This window comes from Patagioenas fasciata, chromosome 3 (genome assembly GCF_037038585.1).
Source record: "Patagioenas fasciata isolate bPatFas1 chromosome 3, bPatFas1.hap1, whole genome shotgun sequence".
NCBI lineage: Eukaryota > Metazoa > Chordata > Aves > Columbiformes > Columbidae > Patagioenas > Patagioenas fasciata.
Window position 1 is genome coordinate 16,928,696 of NC_092522.1, and position 15,869 is coordinate 16,944,564.

At 34.8% G+C, this 15,869-nt stretch overlaps 1 protein-coding gene across 32 annotated transcripts in view; it reads left to right on the forward strand.

Moving 5' to 3' along the window:
* The window catches only part of NRXN1 (neurexin 1), a 731,497-nt gene that overhangs the window by 5,654 nt on the left and 709,974 nt on the right, over positions 1-15,869 (forward strand). The window lies entirely within an intron of this gene.

Sequence of the window (15,869 nt, forward strand, 5' to 3'; positions counted from 1 at the left end):
ATGGTGCCATCACTCCTGTGTTTTCTGTGAGGCTGGGCTAGAGGAGGAGGAGGAGGAGGAAGATGTTATTTGAGCATCTTCCAGAGGTGGGGTGTGATTTGGGGTTGTCCTGGGCAAAGGAAAGGTGGGTGGTGGGTGCCACCCAGGCGGGAGGGTTGGTCAGCATCATGCTCGGCTGCAGTCAAGGGAGGAGATGGGTATGCTTGTCACAAGCAGCTGGTGACAATTAATTTTAGGAGCACAGAAGGCAACTCTGGGGAGAATTTTAGCAGATTAAGTGCAAAGATGACCTGGGTTTATTTTTTTAGGGTAAGGGAGGCCCAGAGTCTTTGTCTTTTATATTTGCCTCTGCTACATTGTTGAAATAAAATCAGTGATTTACTGTTGAATTTCTTACATTGTTGCCAAGGAGGAGGGGGATTAAACAGAGGATTATGTTTTTACACAGATGTGAACAGTACTGCTTTGCAATGTATTTAGCAATTCACCATGCCAGTCAGACAGGGAGAATACAAAGGGGCAACTGGGAAGTACATGCTTGAAGACCACAAAATTACTGAATAGTATTACTGAGGAATAGGGAGCTAAGAAAACAGCATTTTCCTGAATACCATCTGCAAATAAATCTCTTGGTAAAATATGATAAATATTTAGTGCCCATTGTTTTTGGCAAATGGAAGGAGTGTGAACGTTTACTTTGCAGATACATGTGGGACTCTATTATTTTGCTAGTAAATGTACCATTGCTTGTAGCTCCTTAAGCATAGAGAGTACATATGTGGTGTAGCTAGAGCAGGACGTAATGGTATATGAGTGAAATAAGAGCAAATGTATCAAAAGAAAATATAATATTAATGTCAAAATTGGAGAGCAAAACCTAGGTTTAAAATATAAAAGGTAAATCTAACTAAGATATTATAGAGGCCAAATGACGATCCTCACCAAGTGGCTACATCTATGGCTGAGTAATTTGCCTTTATCATTTCTATCAGATTTTACTCATCATAAGAAACAAAGCATCATTTGTGACTGTGCTTTATTATGTAACTCCTTCTGTCCTTAGTGTCAATACTCAAAATGCTACAGTCATTCTGCATCCTGTTTATCAGCTGTATATCCCTCATTCACCATTCATTAAAAAAGTCAAACCCTATTAACATTAAAAAATACTTTTTAATAAGAGCAAATGATGGTTTCAGAAAATACACAATCCCAGAGACTGTAAAATGAAATATTTTTTATATTTGGTAGGATCATATAAATGGGTTTTGTATTTGGGTATAAATTTTTAATATGTGCTACTACATGATATGTAGGTGTATGTAAAATACTAAGTTGCCTTAGCATGTTTTAGGCCCTATGATAAGCCCGAAAGAAAGTTATACGGGGTAGCAGCTTGGTTAAAGCAATAATGGACATTTATATATTATTATACATTTATATGCCCTTTGCATTAAACGTAGTTTATTTATTTGAAACTGATTTGAACATGTAATACTGATATGAAAAAGTTCATATAATTGCATGTAATATGAAGTCAGAGAAAATCTTAGCTTTACGTAACAATAGGATTAATAGCTATTTTCAAGGAGCATTTTTATGCTTAGATTGAATGTTCATGAAATATATATATGTTTACATATAGCATATATAAATTGTATATAATTTATAAGAAAATTAAACTCAAAATAGTATTTAGAATCCCCCAAATGAGGGTAAAATGTTGGCTTCATTCAAATACTAGTGGTTTTTCAATGGACCTCAGTGGGATCAAAATTCCCCTCACATGTCACTTGACCACTGAGAAGCCTTACAAAATAATAGTAAGACTTATACTTCTAGCATACTCTTTCAACAAAGGATCATAAAGTATTCAGATTCTGATTTTGTTGAAACCAGAGGCAACATTTCCACTGATAGCAACATAAATAGAACTAGTCCTACAGTTTATATCTGTTGATTGAGGAAAGGTAGTAACTGAAATTCACACTGATGAAGGGATTAGTAGTTACTGGTATGTGCTACCAAAGATATTGAACTATTTTATTAATTATTTAATCTTCTGAGAAATAGAAAAGCCAGAAGAACAAGTGAAACCATTATGTCTGCCAAAGAAAGAAACCTTGGCTATTGTTTAGTTCTTCTTAGCCAACATAGCAATTATGCTGTTGAGTTTTGATCTTTTGTTCCTGGAATGTGTTAAATTCCCACAAACCTTAGTGAGAGATTGCCAGTGCTGAAGGATGCAGGATCATCTCAGACTGCAGTGATCTGGAGGGGTCCTGAGTTTTCACTCTTTTTTGACTAAAAATGGTTTAGATGAAAAAAATCTCCCGACTTCCCATGTTTGTCTAAAATTGTCACCACGTGTTCTAGTTGATACCTTGTCTTTAAAAGTGAGAGGTGGTCATTAAATTCTGTTTTCCTTGGATTTTTTTTTTTGGCTTGGATTTAGTGTGCTACTGCATCTCTGCAGTCTGGTAGGGCAAAGCGTCCACAGTATAATGAGGACTTTAGAAATCACTAACAATAACAACAAAGAAAATATTTCCAAAATCTTCTATCCTGACTTGGACATTTGAGAGACTAGAAAAAATGCTTTAGAATCAGTGTTTCAGTCCCTAGGATGCAATTTTTGATAGGACTTAAATTATTTTCAGGAAAAATCTACGGTGGTTTGGTTTGGTTTTTCCCCTCTCCAGATTCTCATATTTGAAAATCTTGTTCATTTTTCCTGAAGTAAAATTATGAGAAGTTTAACCAAATTTATTTGTTTTGGAAAACCCACAGTAATTTAAGTTTTTCCCATTAGGCTTAACTGTTCTTGTACCTGTCTAAACCAGGAATAGCTTAATTTATGTTATCTCTCCTACACTAGTGTAGAAACAGTGTAAACTAGGAAAGAATCAGATTTATTGCGTTCAGTCATGATCTTTGCGAATAGGATCTAAACCCTCTTCAGTGGGAACTTGGCATGAAATCACAGAAAAAGGACTAGAATTCTTGAGTATCAAGGGCATGCAGTATACAGCACAGAAAAATATGATCTGTAGCAGTTCTGTGGTCAATTAGTCTGTGTGCTTCTGAGTAAAGACAGTACCAGAGCCTTCTAAAAGAGAAAATAAAATCTCTGTTTAGCACTGAAACAGGCAAGGGAATATTTTTCACATAATAATAGTGACTGGGTAGAAGGAAAAATACACAAAATTATGATAAATTTTGTTAGGAATAAGACTAGCATTAAAATAAGCCCTGATTGCCATATCAATTTTCTGATAATTTTTTGACATACATCACAATCTTCTATTCAGTGAAAATTATATTATTCCTTGAAATGAATCAAATTGGTAAGGTATGATTCTGTGATAGGGAGAGCTGTTCATTAAACAGACTGATCTTTAAAATGAAATTTTTAATGAATCCTGTCAGGGCCCTAGAAGGGAGGGAAATACATGATTCATATCAGTGAACCTCCATATTCCTCTTCTCATTTGCTCCTTATGTTCACATTTCAAAACAAATAAACTATTTTAAATATTAAATTAATACAAAAGTGACTCTCTGACTTTAGCCCAAATCTCTATGTAATTTTATTTTTATTCTCATTTATGTGAAAGTAACTGTGTCTAGGATCCTATTTGAGAAAGTAGACAGATGATACCTCTGAAGGAGGAAATAAAAACCACGAAACATACTTTGGCTTGGGAGAAGTTTCTCACTGACCCCAGCTTCTTGTCACTCCATGCCCTTCTGCTTTTCTGTATCTGTAGCTGCTTGAAAAAACTGCATACAGGATAATTTATCTTTTTAAAATATAGCTGGCCTGCTTGCCTCATATAAGCACGTTATTCAAAGTCTTCCTGTTTAGAACATGTTTTATTTTAACTGTTCCACTGAGTTTCTGTTTTGTGGCAAAAATGAGGACTCTTCATTCAGCTCTTTACTGTAAGAGATATTCTTTCTTGTGAGATATTCAGAAGTTGATGCCAGATATGGTTTGAACTGTGAAAGTGATTTTTTTAAGGAATTCCAGATGTCTCAGGCTAGCCAGCATTTAGATTTGTTTGTTTGGGTTCTGAATATATTACATCAATATATTACATTGGTTGTGCGTATTTGCTTATTCATGTTAACTTTTTAAAAAGTCATCCAATATTTATATCTTTTTTAAACTTTTCATATTTTAATTCATTCAATTCTTTTATGCCTTGAATAAAACACATAAACATATTTTGGTTTTAATTGTCTTTAGCAAGATACGCATTTGAGCACAAAGCAATGCTCTTGAACTCATTACCTATAGTCATTGTTAACAGTCACCACCATGGTTGTTATCCCTCTTGAATAGTTAACTGAGTATAGGTTGGGGTAGTAAATACTGTGAACAAAACTTTTGTTTTGATTTACACTTCACAATCTTTATCTATAATATGCATCTCTATTACATGATCTGTATTTCATCTGGATGCTGAATTTGTTGTCAGGTCAATGGCCACTGGGATGACATTAATTTAGGAGGAGGGCTAGAGATCCACTAGAGATCACACTAAGGTTCTGTTGTATTTACAAGTAATTAATTTAGCAATAAATGTTTTAATTCTATTCAATGTTTTTAAATGGACACTTTGCTGTCAGGGTAGAATCTTGTGGGCAGATAGTCAGATAATCCCAGAGTCCTTCAAAACTGTATTAAATCTGTGCTCTTCACATTTAGTTGTATGAAAACAGAATATGTCAGTTTAAAGCAGAATTTTGCATCATTTCCCCAATGAAATTTGATATATTATTTTGTTTGCCAGGATTCAGCATTATAGGATAATGATGTCAATATCAAACTCCTGTAAAATCACAACAGTTTAAATACTGTGTCACGGGTAATTAGGAATTGGTAGTCTATATTATCTTCTAAGAAGGCTACTTGTCGAATATTGCTAATCCTTTCAAAATGCTGATACTGAAATACTTACAAAGACCACTTATGCATATAGCATACATCTTAGTACCCCAGATGAATAGTATTTTATACAGTGAAGTTGTTGCTTCCTTTTGTGCCTAGCTGAGACGCAGGGTTCATGTCAATTTAAATCTATATTTCAAACTACAGAATGCTAATACACTTGAAAATTTTATGCCTAGCAGCATAGGACCTTGTGTCAGATTAGTCATTCATTCAGAATTTCAAAAGTATATAATGAAATTGTCTATATTTGAATGTAATTACACTTCAGGGCTTACAGACATTTTGAACCAAATGCACTTCATCTTTTTTTCTGAGCTGCAGGTTGGCTCCATTGAGTCTTTTAACAGTAGATGCTAGTCAAAGAGTTGTGGGAAAACACTGGATTACAGAACATATGATTTTATTCCATCATCATTACTGAGCTGATGGATGGGAATGAGGAAACAGACTGGCAAGTAACACCAGTTCCTGATAGAAATAGTTTTATGTAGAGGCTAGTGTTAACATATGCAGCTTTGAGGTTTTATGCTTTTTTTAATAAACATATCAAAATTGGTTGGTGATTTAAAACAGATAGGTTCTCTTGTTGAAATTAACATGATGTTTTGTCATCCAGAAAGCTTGGTGTTCCTTTCCGAAAACTTGAAACCATACCAGCTCCTGGAAAAATACTAGTTTATTGCGCTGTAGTTGAAAATTGTATGCCTTCATAAACACATGATTTTACAGAATAGTAAAGGGCATTCTGAGGTGTTATGTACCTTGTTGTAACTGAGGTGTAAAAGGTAAAGACCAAAGTATACTTCTTTCAGGAAATGATGTAGTAGAACGTGACAAACATACCTTTAATTGTGTTGCTGTATATAGCATTGACTGTCAGTGTCAAGGTACATAATACTTTGGTGCCTTTATTGAATTCTACTCTGACCTGGGCTCATATTTTAATCTTTTACAAAACAATTTAGGTTTTTCCCACAAAGATGTACACTTTCTCAAATGATACCTGCTCCTTCTGTACTGTGGTAATGTTATCTGAGGGTATCAGAAGCACTTTATCTGCCTGGATTATATTGTCATAGATACAGAACTCAGTCTTTCAGCTCAGGTTCTCCTGTGCCAAACTGAAAATTAATTGTATATGGTGGGTTCATGCTAACATCTAGCCATTCTCTTGGGTCAGCAGAACCAACGAGCACTTCAGTGCACAAAATACCTGTAATGAACAAAGTAGGAAAAAGCGCATGATTTTGATATAGCATTGTTTTCTCAGTGACCCTAACCAGTTTACACCACTTCTCCAGTTTGGTTTCTCCACCTGTAGAGTTAAACGAATAACAATCTATACAAGATTTTTGGTAGGATTTTCTGCCTGGCCCTCAGGCACTTGAAAGATCAGAATTTCTATAAGGGATCTAATAGGGGTAGTGGAGACTTGAAGCTCCCTTTACTGTAGTGCAACCTCTCTTCAGTCTACAGAACTGATACTTACCAGCTGGCTTTGAAGTTGCCATCATTCTTACTGCCTATCTGTCCATAGCTGGGTGTTCAGAATAATGTGTTTTTCCTTGTGAATAACTGGTCTGCCGTGACATGCTTTCTATTAGTCTGACTAGATGTTAGAAATGATGTAGTTTATCCACTGTCTACTTTTCCCGTGACAGTTCAGCTCTTCTCCTGGTCGTAACAGTTCTCCTTTGCAACATTACAACAGCTGTACCAAAGCCATCCTTATTACTGTAAAAGGATCTAAGATTTAGTGTCTGAGGATAGTGAAGAAGTCTGTCTCCCAGTCAATGATCATATAATTTTTGAAGTTTCTTTCTCTTTCATTTTCAATGAGAAATTTGGAGGTGAAGCCGGGAGGTGACCTCAGTCATGCTTTGTTTGAATTTGTAAAGAAATAAAAGACAGAGGTATGCTGGCAGCTTTCTGTAAGAACAGGATTGTATAATAGGATTTGGGATTTCTTTAATTCCATGGAATTGTTTATGAACCTAGAACTATTTAGCTAGGCCTTAATATGCAACAAATTTGTTGCCTCATAGATAGCTGAAAAAAGCTGGTTCTGTTTTCATTGGAATCAATTTGAAGTCCCATTGACTCAAGTTTAGAATTAGGGCAAACCTAATAACCTGCTGATTCTGAATTTATTATTTGAGTGAGAATATGAAAACAGAGAAGATCTAGGGCAAATTAAATAACCTGCTGATTCAGACTGTGGTATTCATCTGGGAATATCCATAGAGAACAGACTGTTCTTAAATTTTGGTATTTTTTACCATCATCATCATTCTAATTATTTATAATTTCATACATGCTTATGAAACCTGCTATAAGAGTAAAGGTATATGACAGCTTTCACTTTACATTTAAAGGACTTGGTAATTTATGGAAGAATCTTTCACAAAAAAAAGTGGGCAGTGTATTCAGTTGAATCACTTTTGCAGTTGCTACCACTGCAAACTGTTAAACAGTATATTTTGCATGTATGCTACATTGGTGTGCAAGTTGCAGATTGATTTTAGTCTGTGGCACAGTGCACAAGTTCTTGAAATGGTTTGACTTCTTGATTTTATCTAGAGAAGAGGGTTTGTATTTCCTAAAGGCAGATAAACTAGACTGACACTTCCCACAGCAATGTCTTTTTGTAATTAAGAGAACATGTACAGCCATTATGGAGGTCACTGACATTACACTATGCAGTTGGAGATGCATGTCATAGTTCCAAAGTTTCAGAATTACATCTTAATTTCTGATACAGAATGAGCTTCCCTTCCCTTCCCTTCCCTTCCCTTCCCTTCCCTTCCCTTCCCTTCCCTTCCCTTCCCTTCCCTTCCCTTCCCTTCCCTTCCCTTCCCTTCCCTTCCCTTCCCTTCCCTTCCCTTCCCTTCCCTTCCCTTCCCTTCCCTTCCCTTCCCTTCCCTTCCCTTCCCTTCCCTTCCCAAAAGATTTATTATGACACTTCCATCAAAGGAGGTATTTCTGTTAAGAGAAGATGCCCTCAGAAAGATTACATGTATATATTGTAAATTATATGTACTTTCTTTTTAAGAAGTATATAGAAAATCACAGAATTAGTGAGCAGACATGGGTGAAGATCTGTATCTCAGTATTGTAATTTTCTTTATAAGCTTATCCTGACTCTTTTTTCCCAAAGGTGACAACAAAAATGTTCACATACACGTGTCAGCATTTGTACAATGGGTGTCTAGGGGACAACCATGATGAAAAGCTTTAGGATGAATTATGGTCTTGTGGTGCAATGATAACATTCATTATTAATAAAAATGTGAGAATTGGGCCCTAATGCTAGTAAAAAAAAAAAAGCTCTGCAGCCCTCTTAGAAAGGACATTATCTTTCCTGAATCATACAGGAGTGACAAAAGTGATGCAAAAAAGTTTGGATTCTGTTGATTGCTATGTAGCAACAAGCTTACATTTTATATTTGTAAAATTGTTTTTACATTTTAACATTTGTAAAATCAGACTCTTAACATGGAAGGTCTAGGGACAAGAGGTGGAGAGGCTAGTGAGACACTACATCTTCTTCCCAGGCTACACACACTGCTGTGTCTAAGCACAATGAATTTCAGGTGAGTATCTATAATGGGGTCAACAGATGCTTTACATGACATCATCCCTAGAAAACCAGTGGAATTTCATCAGGAAGTTTCCAGGAACACAGTTTATTAGTTTGGCTGATTTTGAGTTTGCTTTTCCTCCCATTTTTCCTTATCAGAGGACAGACACGTGAAAATGGAAATTATAAACCAATAGCTGGAGGTCACTTAATTTTTAAGACTATCATGAGATGATATAAGAAAGATCTATCATCAGCTGGATCCCATTCTCTAGTTTTAAATATCATTGGAGTCTTTATGTAAGTAGGGTCTTTCTTGCACATTATAAATACCTACATCATTCAAGTTTGTAAAAGGGACTGATTAAACAATCTCTGCTATTCAGTCACATATTACCCATTGTGATACTTGAGTCATGCTAGTGGATTTTGTAAATCTTAAACCATGCAAGTATGCACAGTAATCCAAGTCAATAAAATTTCCTTCTGATTTTTCTCCTATCAGAAAAGCAGAAACATATTTATTGGACATGGAAAAATAGCAGCCTAAGTGTATGGCACCACAGGAATTCAGAAGCAATGAGTGGGGACTTTCATCTTTTTTGTTGCTTGTGTTTAAGAGTGGAACTTGCCTTTCCATTTTATTTGTATTTGCATGAAAAAATTAAAAAAAAAAAGCAGTTACTGATGCTGCATCTATTGTGATATACACCTAACTTGAAAACTATGCCTCTGAGAATTTTGTAATATTTAGTTATTTTGATGTTGTCCTTTAAGATGGGCTCTTTGCTTCCTACATAGCTTAAGGAAATGTTCGAGTCGCCACCCTGGAGGTATTTAAAAGATGTGTAGATGTGGCAATTAGGGACATGGTTTAGCGGTGGACTCGGCAGTGTTGGGTTTAATTTTGGACTCGATGATCTTAAAGGTCTTTTCCAACCTAAATGAATCTATGATTCTATGAAATATATAAGGTGACCTGAGTACAGGTTTTGATGCTACCAAACTTTGTTGTTCCTAGCTTCCTCTTCAAAAATGTGAAAAATAGTACATAATTATGTATTGGAAATGGTCCTTGCCCAGTCTGAGCTCTCAGTGGTTTAAATTAAGCTTTAATCATCAGAGAATGCAAAAAGAGGTACTAAGGAAATGAACTAATGCAACGGGAAGAGAAACATGCCTTTAGAAATCATATATGTGGTGTTGTGGACAATATTTCTAAAAAATTTTGCTTTTGTATGTTTGTCACATTCAGTAGAATGTATGTCAGTTGATGGAGTAAAATAATTTGTCCTGGTACTCCTTCCATGTCTGTGTAAATCAGGATTGATGGCTCTTGAAGCTAACATATTAAGCCATTATAAAATAAGAGTAAGATCTGAATCAGGTCCTTGGGTTGGAAAAAAAATAAATCTTTCAAGTGCAATAATATTAAAACAGCCCAAAACCTCAAGAAACGAACAGGCGTAACCTTGTTTTTTAAAGCATAGCTTGGTATGGACAATTTGGTCCTTCTCTCATCAACCTTAATTATTGGTATCAGTCTAACATGTATGAACATATTACACTCAAAATCTATGCTCTGAGAATATTATTAAGTTTATAAAGCACTTACAAGCTATGAACTGTCAGGAAAAAATATACGGTACAATTTTAATTTAATCCATTTTTGGGTATCCATTATGAAGCAGTCTTTAATTACTTCATTAGATACCAGTTTTTCCTCAAGCCTTCTGCCTCATTCAGTGCATAGTCTGGATAATAAGTTCTTCAATATTTTGTTTTCTCTTTGCTGTTCAGTGTGTTGCTCTTAGCCTTATTTATCATCCGTATTCAAACCAGCACTGAAGAGGAATTATTAATTTTTCCCCGGGCTTTTCTTAAGATTTCCGTAACTACAATGTCTGAGCTGCTGCACAAATATTAAAAATTGCACAATGCCCATGTAAGATGGCAGATGCTTTTATCCCAGCCATAGAGGAGAACTGAGGCAAGAGAGACTGCAGGCAGAAACATTCACTAATATTGAGTGCACAATCTGAAGTTTATGTGAATACTTCACAAATAACTACATACTTGTAAACATCCACTAGAATTTCAAAGCACACCTTGCACTGACTTCAGATCACAGCTTTGAGTGACAGCACTCATATTCTGGGATATCCAGCAAAGCACACTCCTGGAAGATGCAAATTTAATGAACAGTGTAAGGAATGACCACCCAGAAGATGCCTGGTTTTAAAAACCAGACCAAAATCACATGAGTTTTTTTAGGAGAGAAGAGGATAGAACGTATTTCTTCAAGGCTGCATTCAGCTGTCCTTGGTACTCGATACACCCCACCACTCCTTTTTAGGAAGGACTCCTGTATTGCAGGGCCAGGTGTACTGCTCATTGGCATAACAGCTTTCTTCTGACTCAGTCATTACTTATGGTTAAGAATAGACCTGTGTACAGAACAAGTTACAGGGGCTCTGGAGACAATTGCATTAAACTGTGTAATTAAAGGCCGTATCATAACATACATGAATCAAGTGGGTGGATCTAAGTTACGTAAGAAACCTTATGTCTCAAAGGTGCTATTTTTGACATTAAAACCTAAAGAACATTCTTTTTAAGGTAGTAAAATAGTCACTGTGTGTAATTCTTTTATAGGGTTTTAAAACTCTACTCCCACTTAGACATTCTAGCCCCAGCCGCTATGTTTTTTTAACTTCAGTCAGGAAGCATCCTTTCCACAGGGCCCATTCCCACCAGGGAAGCTGCTTATGGATGGACCCTTTTCCTGCTCCAAAACTTGGCATCTGGACCCAGCACAGGCTACAGAGGTTCCAGTGACAGGGGAGATCTGCTGAGGCTGAAGTTTAAGTATGCAAGTATTCAAACAATCTTACAGGAGTTTCCTGATAAAATCCAAGACATCTCCACTAACATTGTACAAACATATTTTTTTGAGAAAGTTTGCAACTTGAACAGATTCTGGTGGGTTTCCAAAGGACTGGCAAGAGGCTTAACCCTGAAAGTCAAGTTACTCCTGCTCAAATGATTTTTATATTTCTGCTTCAAATTAAGACTAAAGTCAAAAAGAATCAGAATGGAAATGAAACTTACATAGAGTTCCCTTGGGGAGATACTACTGCTAACATAAATGTCAAGTTTTCAGTTGAGATGTTTTTTGTGACTAAATCATATAGTTTTTTTAAGACTGAAAAAGAAGATTTCCTTACTATACTTGGTCCCTCTCTGCTTTCTTTAACCGATCTTCCTCTGTAGTAAGCGTATCTTTGAGAGAAAGAAAGATGAAAGACAAAATCGTACATTTCAGAACCATTTTCCCAAGGAATTTATGAAGTTTTAAAAATAAAATACATTCTATTTGCACATCTGCTTGTGCAGTGTTGCATTAAAAAACTTTGCCTAAACATATTTCTTAAAGTCTTCCTGTAAAAGTTTTATGTGAGGAATAACATAGCCATAATACAATATTCCATACGGAACAGACAGAAATGTAGTGTTACTCTTTGACTTAAGCAGGTAGTTTTTTTAAGATAGTTCTGTCTTTATAAGAGCTGCATCTATTAATGTCCCAGGAACTCTGAACAGAACGTTATTATTTTTTGCCCGCATTATTTATAGATGGTTACGTTCTCTACTTGAAAAATCTGCAGCTCTTTGTTTGTGTATTAAAAAAATTATGAAGGTTAAAATATTTCTTTTACCTTTTTCATGATTTATATTATATCTACTATGTTATACTATGTACTCTTTTGAATATAAAGCATACAAATAAAAAGCTGTTAGTACAGGGGAAGGTGAAGACAGGGTGAAGTCACAGTTGAATTCCCAATAAATTTCTTTATGATCACTTAATGCACAGATGGTCCCACTGTATTTGGTTGGATTATTTGTGTGGATAATTTTATCCCCTTGGTCCCTACTATAAATTAATGTATATACAAATATGCTGTGGATAACCATACTTATTTTAATAGTGCAAATATTTACAAGCATATGATTATCCTATATGTTACCTCATGATATTTAATCACCTGGTGACATTTTCAGGAATTTGACACATTATTACTCCCACTGATTTAAATGGGACTATGTGTGTTAGAAAGAATAGAAAATAAAAGTTTTTAAAAGAAAAAAGTTCAGTAGCCCATAAAGCAGAATTGAAAATAATGGTTTAAGCATAATCTGATACAAGCTAAACTGCAGAATCATAGACAACCAATTAAAGTATTTATATTTATAAAAGTTTAGAGACAACTATTAATATTTTATATATTATAATTATTGTGCCTCATATGTAGTTTTATTAGTTTTGTCTTTAGAAATGCCTTTTTTATGAACAATAATGGGTTTAAATTTGGATGTCTGTATGCATATAATTTTTGTTCAAGCTCAATGTATGTGTCTTTTACCGCCGCTTTGTTGCATTTTCTGTAAAACAATTGCAGTGCTATTTGTTTAGGAAAGCTTAAATTTTGCAGGAAAATAGTACCAGTCAGAAATCCCAGTTCTATCTAACATCCCTAAAGGCTGTTTATTGCTAAGCAGTGCAAGGAGTATAATGTAATGCACTCTGATTTTACTGTCATATAAAATATGTCCCTAGCTCAGCAGTACTCATCTGCAAACTTTTATTTTTTGTTTTGGAGCACAGTAGATAGTGCACAAAGAAGGAACCAAAAGTTTACTAGCCTAATGGGACCATAGTATATCAATAAAGATTAAATGTGTTGATGACCATCAATTATTCTACTACCTATGCTTACCAGACTTCTCAAAATATCAGCTTCATGATTATTTACAACATTAATGTATTTCATAAACTGGCTAAAATCTCAAATCAATAAGATTTTACAATTGCTAATGTGCCATCTCTGGGATTTATATAAGTAAGATTTAAAAAGAGGTAGTTTTCAGTATTTTTAAAACTGGTGCAATTATTATATTATGTCAGGAATTTTCATTCACTTGTAAAACACACAATGAAGCTGAGTGCTCTAATTGCAGCTAAGAGAAGCAAACCATACAGCCACAGCACATGAGGTTACTTCAGCCCCCATACACATACTTGGAATCATGCTGCAGCTTGGTCCTGTTACGGTGGTTTCAGTAAAGAGAAATAATTTTCTTGGGAGGACTTTGTTAAATCCAGATCATTTGGATAGAGCAGTTCCTCATGCAGTTATGCCAGTTAATCTGAAGAGGCAAATATAAAGGAGTTTTCTGATAGCGAACATACAGTAGTTTAAGGGAAGCCAAGGTCTTCACGTGCTCAGGTACAGGAGAAGTGGGAATGTGACTCTTGCTTACATCTCTTTGAGTTCCTGTCTATGTAGCTGTGATTTATTCCTGCAAGCATTACTGATTGTGTTCTAGCCAGAAAAAATATTTAAGGAATTTATTGGAAATAGTATGAAAACTTTCTGTGATTTGGAAATATTTTTTCTCTTTTAAAGGAGTCTGTTTTCAAAGAAAAGTAAGGCAAAATTAACCTCCAAATAAGCTTAATATCTATACTATACTATACTATACTATACTATACTATACTATACTATACTATACTATACTATACTATACTATACATCTTAATAAAATCATGAGGATTTTTCAGCTGAGCTTAGGGACTGGACCTCCACTTTCTGTGAGCCAGTGGCATCACTTTTAAATCAAATCTCTGAAACACTCTCAGTATTGAAATTTTCATAGCTGTCAGAAATATTTGTAGAGTTGCTTTCCTTTTAGCTTCATTTCAAAACATATTCCTGAATTATTTTTTTTTAATAAAGTATTTCAGCTAAGTTTCAATATGACTTAATGTTCTCTCTGACCTTATGCAAAATGTAGCCTGGAAAACTGTTCATAAAGTAAGAGGCTGGCAATGTTGTTAAAAAAAACCACGTTGGTTATCAAATAGATGATGTCAGGAAAAGTATGTAAATAAACCAATCTGAAATGTTATAGTTGTATATCACACTTAGCAAATTTTCAGCAAATGATTGGTTAATGAATGTGTGTGTTGCCTGCCTGTCTCTGAGGGGTGTGCAACAGTCTCACCATGAGTCTTATCCTACACTTCTTACTGCTGCAGGTTCTTAAAGCAGTTTTCATTTGGTAAGAATGGTTCACTGATTAATATACGACCAGCAGCAAGTTATCTTCCAAAATGTTGGATTCTTTCAGAAAATAATTTTAATTGTGATAGTGACCATTGGTTCTTGGGTTTTGCAGTTGGATTTTGCTTTTTGCAGAACTTACTATGATTAAGAAAAAATTATTATGAAACAAGCCTTTGGATACAGATATTATTTCTTCTTTAAAAAATTGATCCTTCAGAAGTTATTACATCAGATGGATGGTAGACATCTGGAAGCATAAAATGGAAAAAGGGAGAGATGAAGGACTGAGAACTAATTAAGTACTGGAAATGGGATTTGGAATTGCTATTTTATTTTCAAAATTCTATTACAAGTTCTTTATATATCTCAAGTATTTAATCTCCCTCACAATTTTTCATCCATAAAATAGGGCTAATAATATTCACTGTCTTTCTACGATTCCCTGTCTGTTTTGTTTAGCAATATCTGAAATTTCAGAGCATATTTTGCTTTATTCCTACCAATACATGCTACAAGAGAAGTGGATTTTACTTGTGTGTTTAGATGTTACATATTATATACAATATTGAGCTGTAGCTGAAATACAAACAATGGAGCAAAAGTAATGAATAGATTTTTGTAATTTAGAGTGTTCCAGATTTAGGGTGTTCCATATGTATTCTTTGTAAACATTTCTCACAGCATAACATGGTAACAAGATTGTTAACAAGATTAATATTTCCTTGACTAAAATGGTGTTTATAAAAGGGTCCTTAACGAATTAATTTTATCTCAATTGCAAGCAAAAGCAAAGATACTTTTCAGAAATTAACTGAAGACCTACTACAATACATGTAAGGTTATATTTTATTGGGGTAGAAGTCAGCTGATAAAAAGAATTTTCTTAGGCATACTGCACTTTACTACTACTTGCTGATGCTATTCTATGAAGGATTTTAGAGCTTTCTGGCAGAAAGTGTTTAGCAAATGTCAATACAATGTAAAGCTTTATACTTGCAGAAAGGTGTAATGGCAGAAACAGTGATTTTCATTAATACCTGGTTAAGTAAAGGCTGTTCTGAACAACACAGACTGATTAGCTAGTAAAGAGGAGAGAAACACTTTCATAAGTTTCTAGCCTTTTGGTTTTTCTGCTACTAGAAATTAGCCTACAAGCATAAGATGAATTCGTTCAACTATATCTGAATTGATCCGTACA